Source organism: Balaenoptera physalus, assembly GCF_965194825.1.
Source record: "Balaenoptera physalus genome assembly, chromosome: 3".
Lineage (NCBI taxonomy): Eukaryota > Metazoa > Chordata > Mammalia > Artiodactyla > Balaenopteridae > Balaenoptera > Balaenoptera physalus.
In genome coordinates, this window is record NC_138890.1 from 97,582,648 (window position 1) to 97,595,160 (window position 12,513).

Below are 12,513 nucleotides of genomic sequence, written 5' to 3' on the forward strand. Positions count from 1 at the left end.
AAGCAAGACTTCATAATGCCACTAAGAGCTATTTTGGGTGCCCATAAGATTTCTTGGTTGGTACAGAAAACAGTAAGATATGTCCCGATTTAGAACAGAAGTGAAAGACACTTCTGTGGTTAATCATTTCACTTGCAACAAGGGAGCAGAAGCCCCCAGCAGACACACCCCACTGGTGCTACAGACAGGTAGGAGAGTTTCAGTTTCAATTTTGCTCTCTCTTTCTCTGAAATGATTATAGCTTCTGCTTTTGAACAAACAGTAACAGTTTCTGATCCCCATTTTACTGCCATTGAAGACCAAAGTGAGAACTTGTTTTTGACACAGGAAATGCTGGTGAAACTCCTAGTGCTGTCAGTACTTTCTAAGCAAATTTAGGCACGTTTCTTCCACTCTTGTGCTTTGAGGTCTTCCTCTCTCCAAGATACTCACTGGAATCCGGAAGCTAAAATAATCCAGATCCTGGGTACTACTGACTTTTTTAAAAGTGGTACAAAGACTATATGAAGCAAAGTCTGAAAACTGTTCTAGTCACCTCAGAAGAAAATTATATACTCTAAAATCATCGACTTAGAAGGCATTGCTAGAACCCTGCTCCAACTCTGCAATATATTGACCAAGATAGATTTACAGGGCACAGTAAGTTAAGATGGGTATTCTAGGCCTTTTGTTTTGAAAAGTCAACAAAGTGCAATTTGTTAAAACAGTTTTAGCTCTGTAGTCTTTGACTGCCAATTTATGCTAAAAGAATTCATTTTTATACATTTTTTTATACATTATACACATAAATTCTTCCCTCTCTTCTGCTCTCTTCACCAAAGCAATCCATATGAGTAAGATCTCTCTCCACTTGGTTAGTTTAGGCCATCTCTGGCTCTTCTGGAATATCTATCCCTCTCAAGCTGCCTTTGATGTGCAGTTTAAATGTGCTTTACCTTTAATGAAAATAACAGCTGGCAGGCAAGAGAGGTGGGAAGACAGATTTCTCAGATTCTGGAACTCTCAGGTTCCATCCTCAGGGTGGATTCTGAAATCCTCAGAGACTTTCAGAAATTCTCTAGAGGTAGCTTTGTTAACACACAGCCACTGTAGCCCATATTGGTTTTTCTCCCTTAGGGTGTAAGGCTTTAATTAACAATATTTAACTTAAATAGTCCCACAGCACCACAGCTTTGTATGCCTTTCCCAGGTGAGCCAGATGGACTGAGGAGGCTCCCAAGAACTACTACTTCTTGTTTACAAGCCCTTCCAAGCTCCTTGCCGAGACTCTCTCCCATGGCTCCCTCTCCTCTACAACAAATTCTCTCTTTTAGTTAATACTTGAAATCTATTCATTTAAGCTTTATGCCTTCAGCCTATATGTTTTAATTTCTGCTAAAATGAAAATGCTTTCTGCAGTACTATTAATTACACTCTACTGTAATGGATGAATCTGAACAACAATTTTGATAGGTAGATGAATGCTTAAGACTTTGAGAGTGAATTAACCGTTACTGATCACTTTGAGAGTTAATTAACAATTATTGCTCATTTACTATGTATGAGCTCTGGACTGGGCACTTTTTGAAAGGCACTTTTGGTATGTTACTTATTTTAAGTCTCACAATAATTCTGCCAAGCAGGCATTTTTTTCTCTATCTTTCAGAAGGGAAAATTGAGATTCAGAAGGTAGGAAGGGTTTACACCACCTGTAAGTGGTAGCCAGAATCTAAACTCATGTCTACTTGTCAGATGCCAAAGCTGAGGCCATAGTTTTGCTGAGACCCAGAACAGGGTCTTGCACGTTATCTTGGACAGTAGCAAGAAGAGAGTGGATGGATGAGGACCAGAGATCTGGGGGAAGACTAGTTTGAGGCTTGTGAAGGAACAGAAGAATAAAAGAAGATGCAGTGAGAGAAGTGAAACATGAAGAGAATATCTACTAACGTAAGAACGTTTACTGAGGAGCTGCTTTGACGAAGACGCTGTGCTAAATCGTGGCACAGGAGGGAAGAGGCAAAAGCCTCCAAGAGCTCAGGCAAGTGTGGAGACAGCAGGTCGGTGACCTGCAGGTCAAGGGCAGGCTGCAAATTAGTGGCCCATTCAATGTTGACCTACTTAGAGTTTTCAAATTTTTTTTTAATTTTCCCCTTTTTTTGGTTATTTTTTAAAATAAATGATCACATGCACATGAAACAAACTTCAAAAAGTAACAGAGGATGCAGAGTAAAGAGTAAGTAGCCTTCCCAACTCTATTCCCAACCACCCAGATCCCCATCACAGAGACAAGCCTTGCTTTGTTTTGTTATATTCTTCCACAGATAATCTTTGAATACATTTAGTACAATATATACATAAGTATTATATGTAATATATATTCTTTAAGATAAAATACATACACATTATTTTAAAAATATAAAGACAAATGGTAGCATAGACTATAAACTGTTTATTCTACATCTTGCTTTTCTTAACAAGTCATGTTAGTACATACAGGCTGCCTTATTCATCCGTATGGCTATATAGCATTCCATTGTATTCATGTGCCATAAGTTATTTAACCAGGACTCTTTTGATGGACACTTAGGATGTCTCCAATATTTTACTATTAAATAAGTGCTGCAGTGAATATCCTTATGCACATATCATTTTGCAAGTATGCAAGTATACTTGCATGGTAAATTCCTAGAAGCAGAATTGCTGAGTCAAATACATGCATTTATGTATAATTTTGACAGGCAATGCCAAAAGGTCTCCACAGAAATGTTCTCAAACTCACATTCCCACAAGCAGTATATGAGAGCATCTATTTCCCTATCTCATACCATACCAGACCTTAGCCAATCTGTAGATGGAATACAGAGTGTCTATGCTTTTATTTGAACGGCCAACATTTTTAAATGCAGGGTATTTCACGAGGGGGAAAAAAAAGCATGACCTCCAAGTTCTCTTAAAAAAATCTAACATCTGGCAACTCTGGACCCACATTCCCACATGGTTAACAGCTGAATGGTGACTACGCTCCTTAGATAGAACATGTGTGTTCAATATTGTGCCCTACCACGTCCCTCCATATTCTTCCCTGACACTGAAGCCAAGAGCCAGTTACCATTTATCGTCTTCTACTATAGCCCCATTTACTAATTTATATTTCCTTCCTGGCTTTAGATATTTGAGTTTTCAACTGGTCTAGAGAGAGATTAATAATAAAAGAGAAAACAATTGAAGCAAAAGGTAGAGTAGATAAAACAGCCAGAATAGTAGGTAAACATAGAAGAAAAGTATGTTAACATAGTTCATGAACAACAAATTTTAGGCTCTTCTGAATGATCACCCAACCTCCTAGAATTTTATTATAAGGTTATTTGCACAAACTTAATCCAGCACTGAATAACTTTATGTCTCTGGCACAAACATCCCAGAGTAACTTTGAAAATCTTGGGGTTAGCCCTGATGTGAGTCTAATCTTACAGCAACCATGGCCCTTGCCTTCTAGAAGGCAAATGTCTTCTATACATCCAGGTGCAGGAAGCATCACATTGCTTTATTTTCCTAAATCAAATTAAATCTGGAGTCATGCCCATACTGACAAGGAAGTAAAATCAGCAGACATTAGTTATCACGGGGAGGCAGAAGAAGTTATCAGAGCTGCCCTGATAACTTGGAGAAGCACTCTAGTCTGTGCTCTGTCATCGTATAAACCTGTGATGTCCATCTAAAGACCAGTAGCCCACTCCCTTCGTGGCAATCACGATTCAGTTTACTTTCCTCCTGACAAAGGAGGGACAGGAAGAAAAGTCCTAACTCTGGCCTTTAGAAACAAATTGCTGGCTACTCCTCCCTTGTTTGGGTAAAGAAGATGCTTTATTCTTCCCTGTGGAAGAAAACATCTCCTTGGCTTGATTTTCTTAATAATTTACTCTGCTGCTTAAGGAGGAAAGTTCTCCAGGTTCTGCAGTTTAAAAGGAGGTTAGGTCTTCCTTTGATTAGAACCATATAACAGATCAAGTCCTAGATCAACCGAGACAATCTAGAGAATATCTAAATTGCCATAGATGAACCTGACTATCAAGAATCCTCTGATGTCCATTGTGCCCTTTTTCTACAGAACTATTTACGGATTTACATCTAACCTGGATCTGAATCCCACCATTTTGGGGTTTTTACCATGTATTAATTTTTTTAATGCTGATCTGTCATTTAATCCATTCACTTCATGATTTTTAAATGATTTGTTTGGAATAAAAAATAGTTAGGGGGGGCTTCCCTGGTGGCGCAGTGGTTGAGAATCTGCCTGCCAATGCAGGAGACAAGGGTTCGAGCCCTGGTCTGGGAAGATCCCACATGCCGCGGAGCAACTAGGCCCGTGAGCCACAACTACTGAGCCTGCGCGTCTGGAGCCTGTGCCCCGCGACAAGAGAGGCCGCGACAGTGAAAGGCCCACGCACCGCGATGAAGAGTGGCCCCCGCTCGCCGCAACTAGAGAAAGCCCTCACACAGAAACGAAGACCCAACACAGCCAAAAATAAAAATAAATAAATAAATAAAAATTAAAAAAAAAATAGTTAGGGGGACTTAGTGGTTAAGAATCCACCTGCCAGCGTGGGGGACACGGGTTCGATGCCTGGTCCAGGAAGATCCCACATGCCACAGAGCAACTAAGCCCATGGGCCACAACTACTGAGCCTGCGCTCTACAGCCCACGAGCCACAACTACTGAGCCCGCACGCCACAACTACTGAGCCTGCATGCCACAACTACTGAGCCCATGCACTGCAACTACTGAAGCTTGCATGCCTAAAGCCTGTGCTCTGCAACAAGAGAAGCCACCGCAATGAGAAGCCCGCGCACCGCAACAAAGAGTAGGTCCCACTCACCGCAACTAGAGAAAGCCTGTGCGCAACAACAAAGACCCAACGCAGCTAAAAAAATAAATAAAATTGAAAAAAAATGGTAGATTTACTATCCTCAAGCCTTCAGTTAAAAGGAATGATGGGAAGGGAGGGAGTGACAGATTCAGGTTCAATTAAAACTTGAAGCAGATATGAATCAGAACAAATCATCACTCACAGATTTTCCTTCTTTCCTCTACTGACAAACTGCCAAATAAGTATGTATCTGAATGTCTCCTTTTTTTTGTAGTAAAGTTACTACAGGGAAATAACTCCCATGGCAAAGAATAGGGACATGTACGGCAGTTTTCCTACTTTTATAAGATCTCAGCAATTGACTACAGTTGAATATTTTGCTCATTGACTGTTTCCTACAATATTTTGTGACATTTCTAATAAACAATCTGAGGTTTTTGAGACCAAAAGGAAAGAAGGTATTTTCTTCTAGTGCCTAAAAAATATTCAATATTACATTTAAACTAGTTTTCATTATAAGATTTGTTAACTTTTAAAGTCAACTTATTGTGATTGCTTCAGTGCTAAGTGCATAAAGTTGGAATTTTGATTGTTCACACCTCATGTTGGAGAACAGTTAAGCCTCTATAAAAATGTGACTCTGTACTTTGCCCTCTCAAGTGTGAACTTACATCAAGAATTAAAACTTTGAGAATATAATTAAGTTGGATTTGCAGTGATAGCATCTTCAACAAGGTATTTACTATTTTGATGAGAGAATTTTGCACTGATTTAAAGCAAAACAGCTATAGATAAATAATTCTTACAGAGTGAAGTTTTCCAGAGATAAAGTTGCTCTTAAATGAGAATGATGTCATAATAAAGCCATATATCAAGGACAATTACTCAACATGTGGTCTCTGAAAATTAAACTCATTATAGGTTTTATGCGATGAGTCACCACAGTTACAGTCACTGGACAGAGTCAACAGTGCAAATTTTGAATAGACTTTCCAGTTCATAGAAATTTTTGGCAGCTTTTATACATAAAACATTGCAGATTTCTCCATGTCCCACTTGTTCTGTTTTGTTTTGTTTTGCATTAATTCAGCCCAGAGCTTCTCCAGAGCTCTCCTACGGAGAACAGAGCTTCCTTCACCATCCCATGCTGCTGTTTTCTCTGTTCTTTCTTGGTCAATCTGACAGCGTTTGCTTTCTACCTCCCATTACTCCTCATAGCTTACCTACTTAAGAGTGATGTTATGGTTTCATTACCAAAACAACAACAACAAGAAAAAAACAAATAAAGCTTTCCTGTCATTTCCGTGGGAGCTTGACAGGGAAGTGAAAGAGATGCTTGAGTTCAGTCCCACTTCTTGAACATTTTCAGTGGCTCTTCATCACCTATTTACCTATTTTTAAAAATTTAATTTCCTCAGTCTAGAATTCATGGCTTAGCAGCTCTCTTCAAACTTATTATGTTACTCCAAATCATTGTTCCACAAAACTGCTGTCATGAGTTCAATCGTGCCCCCCAAAATGATATGTCAAAGTCCTAGTTCCTCAGATGTGACCTTATTTGGAAACAGGATTTTTACAGAGGCAATCAAGTTAAACTGAAGTCATTAGGATGGGCCCTAATCCAGTATGACTGTTATCCTTATAAAAAGGAAAAATTTGGACCCAGAGACAGACATGAACTGAAGAAGGATGATATGGACACAAGGAGAATACCACATGAAGATGGGAGATTGAAGTGATGCATGTACTACAAGTAAAGGAATGCCAAAAGTTGCTGGCAAACCATCAGAGCTAGGAAGAAGCAAGGAAGGATTCCCCTAGAGGTTTCAAAGGGAGCATGACCCTAGCTACACCTTGATTTTGGATTTCTACCTTCCAGAACTATGAGACAATAAAATTCTATTGTTTCAAGACACCCAGGTTTTGGTACTTTGTTACGGCAGCCCTAGGAAATTTATACAACTGTCTAGTAAATTTCAAACTTCTCTTAATACTGTTTCTTCTGCTTCTATTTCTCTTCTTCCTTCTTTCTTCTTTAAAAAAATTCTATTCTTTTTCAGAAGCCCAATTACATCTTACTTCCTCTGCTGCCTCTGTCCCTTGTAAAAACAATCATTCCTTGGAATCTGAACTCCTATAGCATTTCCTTCGTTCTTAATACTGACAGTTCCTTATACCCTGTGGGTATTTACCAATAACTTGCATACGTATGTTCTCTTCTTTATTCTAGACTCTAAACAAACTATAGCTTTGGTATTCCTTAAGTAAGCAATTAATTATGTGAAAGTATTCAGTAAATAATTTTAGTGACTTGATGATATTGTCTCCCAACAGACAAACACAGTTGGCCCTTGAACAACACAGTTTGAACTATGCGGGTCCACTTATGTGTGGATTTTTTTCAATAAATACATATATGTACTGTAAATGTATTTTCTCTTCCTTATGATTTTCTTAATAACATGTTCTTTTCTCTAGCTTACCTTGTTGTAAGAATACAGTATATAATACGTATACAAAATATGTGTTAATCAACTGTTTATGCTATCGGTAAAGCTTCCGATCAACAGCAGGCTATTAGTTAAGTTTGGGGGAAGTCAAAAGTTATACACAGATTTTTTACTGCTGGGGGGTTGATGCCCTTAACCCCTGCAGTGTTCAAGGGTCAACTGTATACTTAAGTAACTATCTATCTATCTACCTATCTATCTATCTATCCTATTGGACAACTCTGACTAATACGGCTATATAATATTCCTTTTTTATTGAAGAATAATTGACTTATAATATTATATAAGTTTCAGGTGTAGAACATAGTAATTTGATATTCTTAGATTCCACACCATAAAAAGTTATTACAAAATACTGACGATATTCCCTGTGCTATAACTTACATTCCTATGACTCATTTATTTTATAGTTGGTAGTTTGTACCTCTTAATCCTCTCCACCTATTTCACCCCTCCCCCACCTCTCTCCCCTTTGTCAATCACTATTTTATTCTCTGTGTCTGTGAGTCTGTTTCTGTTTTATTATAGTTGTTCATGTGTTTTGTTTTTTAGATTCCACATATAAGTGAAAACATACAGTATTTGTCTTTCTTGGCTATATAATATTTCAATCATATGGTTACACCATAATTTAACAATTCCTCTTTATGGTCATTTAAGTGGTTGCAATCTGTACTCTTATAATTTCATGAAGATTATCTTTACTCATATACCCTTGGTAGCACCTAAGATCAGTTTCTTAAGTAGATTACTGGAAAGAGACTTAGTACATCAGAGAGTATGGATGTATCTGTGTTTCTTGACACAGGTCATCAAATTGTTCTTCACACTTGGCCATTCTGGTTTAAAGTCCCATTAACGTGAATGAAAAGTGCCTACTACACCACAACCTTGAAACATTTTGGTACTATAATTTTTAATGGTAATATAATATGTAAAATTATTATACTAGTTTAATAATTTTTTAATTATCTGAAATGGCAAATGTAAGCCTTCCATATTCCTGGGAATTTTCTGTTTAAGCTCTTTGGTCATTTTTCTACTGTAGTATTAGTATTTTTCTCATAGAATAGGATGTCTACTATCTGGAATCTAGGTTCAGGTTTAAAGTCGAGGTTCAGAGGTACAAAGTATCCTACATGCTAAAGAGATAAACCATGCCAAAATGTCACCAAAAGTTTTGACCAGACAATTCTCCCTCCCTCTAAGGTACAAAGAGGCTATAGAAATAACCCTATTTCTTCCAGTCTCCTCCCACCTCCTATCTGCCACCCCAGATAAAGCACCAGACTGGGGAGCAGAGACACTAGGATTCAGAGTAATCTTTTTTTTTTTTTCTTTTTTTTTGTTATTGAAACACTTCACAGTTTTTGGAGTATTTCCTCAATTCCCTACACCCATTCCCTGAAGTCACTCCCACTAGCCAGAGACACATCTTTCAGTGGTACTAAGGTTGGGGGTATGAGGTTGTGGTTTTAAACTATTCAGGACTCATTTAATAACAAAGTGACTATAAGGTTTTAGAATCTGTGCAAGAAAGTGTTAAGGGATAAAAAAAGAAAATTCAACACAGCACATTTTCAAGCAATGATGTTTTTTAAAAATCTATTTCATTTTTATACCTCAACAAGTAGAAATAGCTCAATGATCTGTTATACTTATTAACATAAAGTGCTTTTTATTTCTGACAAAGTGTTACTATGTGCTAGAGATAGTTTTCTCAATTTGTTTTTTGCCTTTTGTTTAAATTTTTTATTTAATGTACTGTGTTACATTAAAACTACTGTTTTATCTTGCACTTTAAATGAACCTTTTAGCATGCATGATTTTGTAACATCATGCTTTGATCATTTCAAAAATATTGGTTCACTGAGTTATTCAGACCTTCCAAATGATGACACATTTCATTATACAGTATCAAAAATAAATCACATTAATTAATATCACCATTATAGTATTTAGTTTTTACTGCAAAGCTTTCAAGCTCACAGAGGTGGATAGTTTTCAAAAATTCTAACTTTTATTTGAAAGCTTGCATTTTTTCACTGGAAACAAAATACTGTCAATTATTTCCCTTGAAGTGACTGGCTCACTTCATTTATTTTTGAGAAAATATCTGCCAAATACAAAAGTCTAAATAATTGTAATTTGTCTGTCAATTGTTCTTTCAAGTAAAAAAGCAGCTAGTTCAGCTTGCAGTTTACACAGTCACACAAGTACTTTTCCACAAGACAAACATTATATTTTGGTATGTAAAAAAAAAGAAAAAATGCTATATGCATGACTTCTTATTTGTTACACAGACTATTAAGAAGACATATCCTAGAGGGTCAAACTTTAATAAAATAAAACATTTTTACTATGTCATCTTGAATATTTACATATTCTTGATGTAAAATTTTTTCTGTGAGTGCCTAGTGGTGAAGAATCCTATGACTTTTAGTCCAGTTTGGTGTCCCTTCCTTGATTCATGCTAAGGGTCAGAGGTTTTACCTACCATTGCTTTTGTACCATCAGTATAAATGAACACAAAGAAAATGGTAAACAAGGTCTTAGTTCGATTAAAACACATTTTTGACAAAAGACCTGTACTCTGAAAACCATAAGACACTGATGAAAGAAATCAAAGATGACACAAACAGTTGGAGAGATATACCATGTTTTTGGATTGGAAGAATCAATATTTTCAAAATGACTATCCTACCCAAGCAATCTACAGATTCATTGCAATCCCTATCAAATTACCAATGGCATTTTTCACAGAACTAGAACAAGAAATTTTTAAATTTGTATGGAAACACAAAAGACCCCGAATAGCCAAAGCAATCCCAAGAAAGAAAAATGGAGCTAGAGGAATCAGACTCCTTGACTTCAGACTATTCTACAAAGCTGCAGTAATCAAAACAGTATGATACTGACACAAAAACAGAAATATAGATCAATGGAACAGAATAAAAAGTCCAGAAATAAAACCACACACCTATGGTCAATTAATCTATGAAAAAGGAGGCAAGAATATACAATGGAGAAAAGACAGTCTCTTCAATAAGTGGTGCTGGGAAAAACTGGGCAGCTACATGTAAAAGAATGAAATTAGAACACTCCCTAAAACCATACACAAAAATAAACTCAAAACAGATCAAAGACCTAAATGTAAGACTGGACACTATAAAACTCTTAGAGGAAAACATAGGCAGAACATTCTTTGACATAAACTGTAGCATTATCTTTTCAGATCCACCTCCTAGAGTAATTAAAATAAAAATAAACAAATGGGACCCAATTAAACTTAAAATCTTCTGCTGAGCAAAGGAAACCATAAATAAAATGAAAAGACAACCCACAGATTGGGAGAAAATATTTACAAACGGAGTGACTGACAAGGGATTAATCTCCAAAATATACAAATAGCTCATGCAGCTCTATGTCAAAAAAACAAACAAGCCAAGCAAAAATGGGCAGGAGATATAAATAAGTTTCTCCAAAGAAGATATAAAGATGGCCAAAAAGCACATGAAAAGATGCTCAACATCACTAATTATCAGAGAAATGCAAATCAAAACTACAATGAGTTATCATCTCACACCGGTCAGAATGGCCTTCATCAAAAAGTGTACGAACAATAAATGCTGGAGAGGGTGTGGAGAAAAGGGAATCCTCCTACACTGTTTGTGTGAATGTAAATTGGTACAGCCACTAGGAGAACAGTATAGAAGTTCATTAAGAAACTAAAAATAGAGCCACCATATGACCCAGCAATCCCACTCCTGGGCATATACCCTGAGAAAACCATAATTCAAAAAGACACATGCACCCCGATGTTCACTGCAGCACTATTTACAATAGCCAGGACACGGAAGCAACCTAAATGTCCATCAACAGAGGAATGGATAAAGAAGATGTGGTACATAGTACAATGGAATATTAGTCATAAAAAAGAATGAAATAATGCCATTTGCAGCCACATGAATGGACCTAGAGATTATGATACTAAGTGAAGTAAGTCAGACAGAGAAAGACAAATATCATATGATATCACTCATATGTAGAATCTAATTTTTAAAAAATGATACAAATGAACTTATTTACAAAACAGAAACAGACTTACAGATATCGAAAACAAACTTATGGTTACCAAAGGGGAAACATGGTCGGGGGGAGTGATAAACCAGGAGCTTGGGATGAACATACACATACTACTATATATAAGATAGATAAATAATCAACAAAGACCTATTGTATAGCACAGGAAACTCTACTCAATATTCTGTGATAACCTATATGAGAAAAGAATCTAAAAAAGAATGAATATATGTATATGTATAACTGAATTACTTTGCTGTACACCTGAACCTAACACATTGTAAATCAACTATGCTCCAATAAAATTAAAATTAAAAAAAAACAACAACACAGCTTTGACCTCATAGGCTCCCTGAGAATTTTAAAGAGCCCTAGGGTCACACTTGTTCCCCACACTGTTATATGGGATACCACAATAATGAACACAGTATTAGTAAGTTCACTGATGGTGGTGCTGATAGGGACATTTCAGGCAAGGAAGACATTTTGGACATTTATCCAAAATAAGGATATATGCAAGGAAATCAACCTGCCACCAGATTGCTAGCTGGTATCCCAGGGGATTGTTGTCATTTCAGAGATTCGGCCCTGATTTACCCTATTGGCCAGTCAAGCACTCAGCAGTGGTGGTAATCAGATCAGCTCTGATGAGAGTAAGTTCATGATTTTGAGCCCATGCATAACCTCGATCCCTGCTCTCATGTCACTTTGTTTATAAGCCCTTAGGTAAGCACTGGGTGGCTAGAGAGAGAGGCTGAGAGTTATCCACATAATTTGTCATATTTTCTAGCTGGCAATTGCAAGATTCCAGTTGGTGACTTTTGATAGGAATTCACATGAGACAAATCTTCATATTCTGTCCTCATTCTAAGGGTCACATCTACCTGCCTCTTCCTAGATTCCCTTGTCTCTAATCCTCCAATATTGTTTCTTCCAAGTCCCTGAATATCCAGTATCAAGCACTAGCCACTGCCCATGTGATCTATATCTCTGGTCATCTCTCCTTTCAGACAGAGTGGGCAAGCATATATACTGCTTGAAGTTCTGCTCAGTGGAAGTATTTCATTTCCTTA

At 37.1% G+C, this 12,513-nt stretch overlaps 1 long non-coding RNA gene across 2 annotated transcripts in view; it reads right to left on the reverse strand.

Annotated features, from left to right (window-relative positions):
* The window catches only part of LOC309659007, a 120,770-nt gene that overhangs the window by 44,355 nt on the left and 63,902 nt on the right, over nucleotides 1–12,513 (reverse strand). The gene's annotated exons all lie outside the window — the stretch shown is intronic.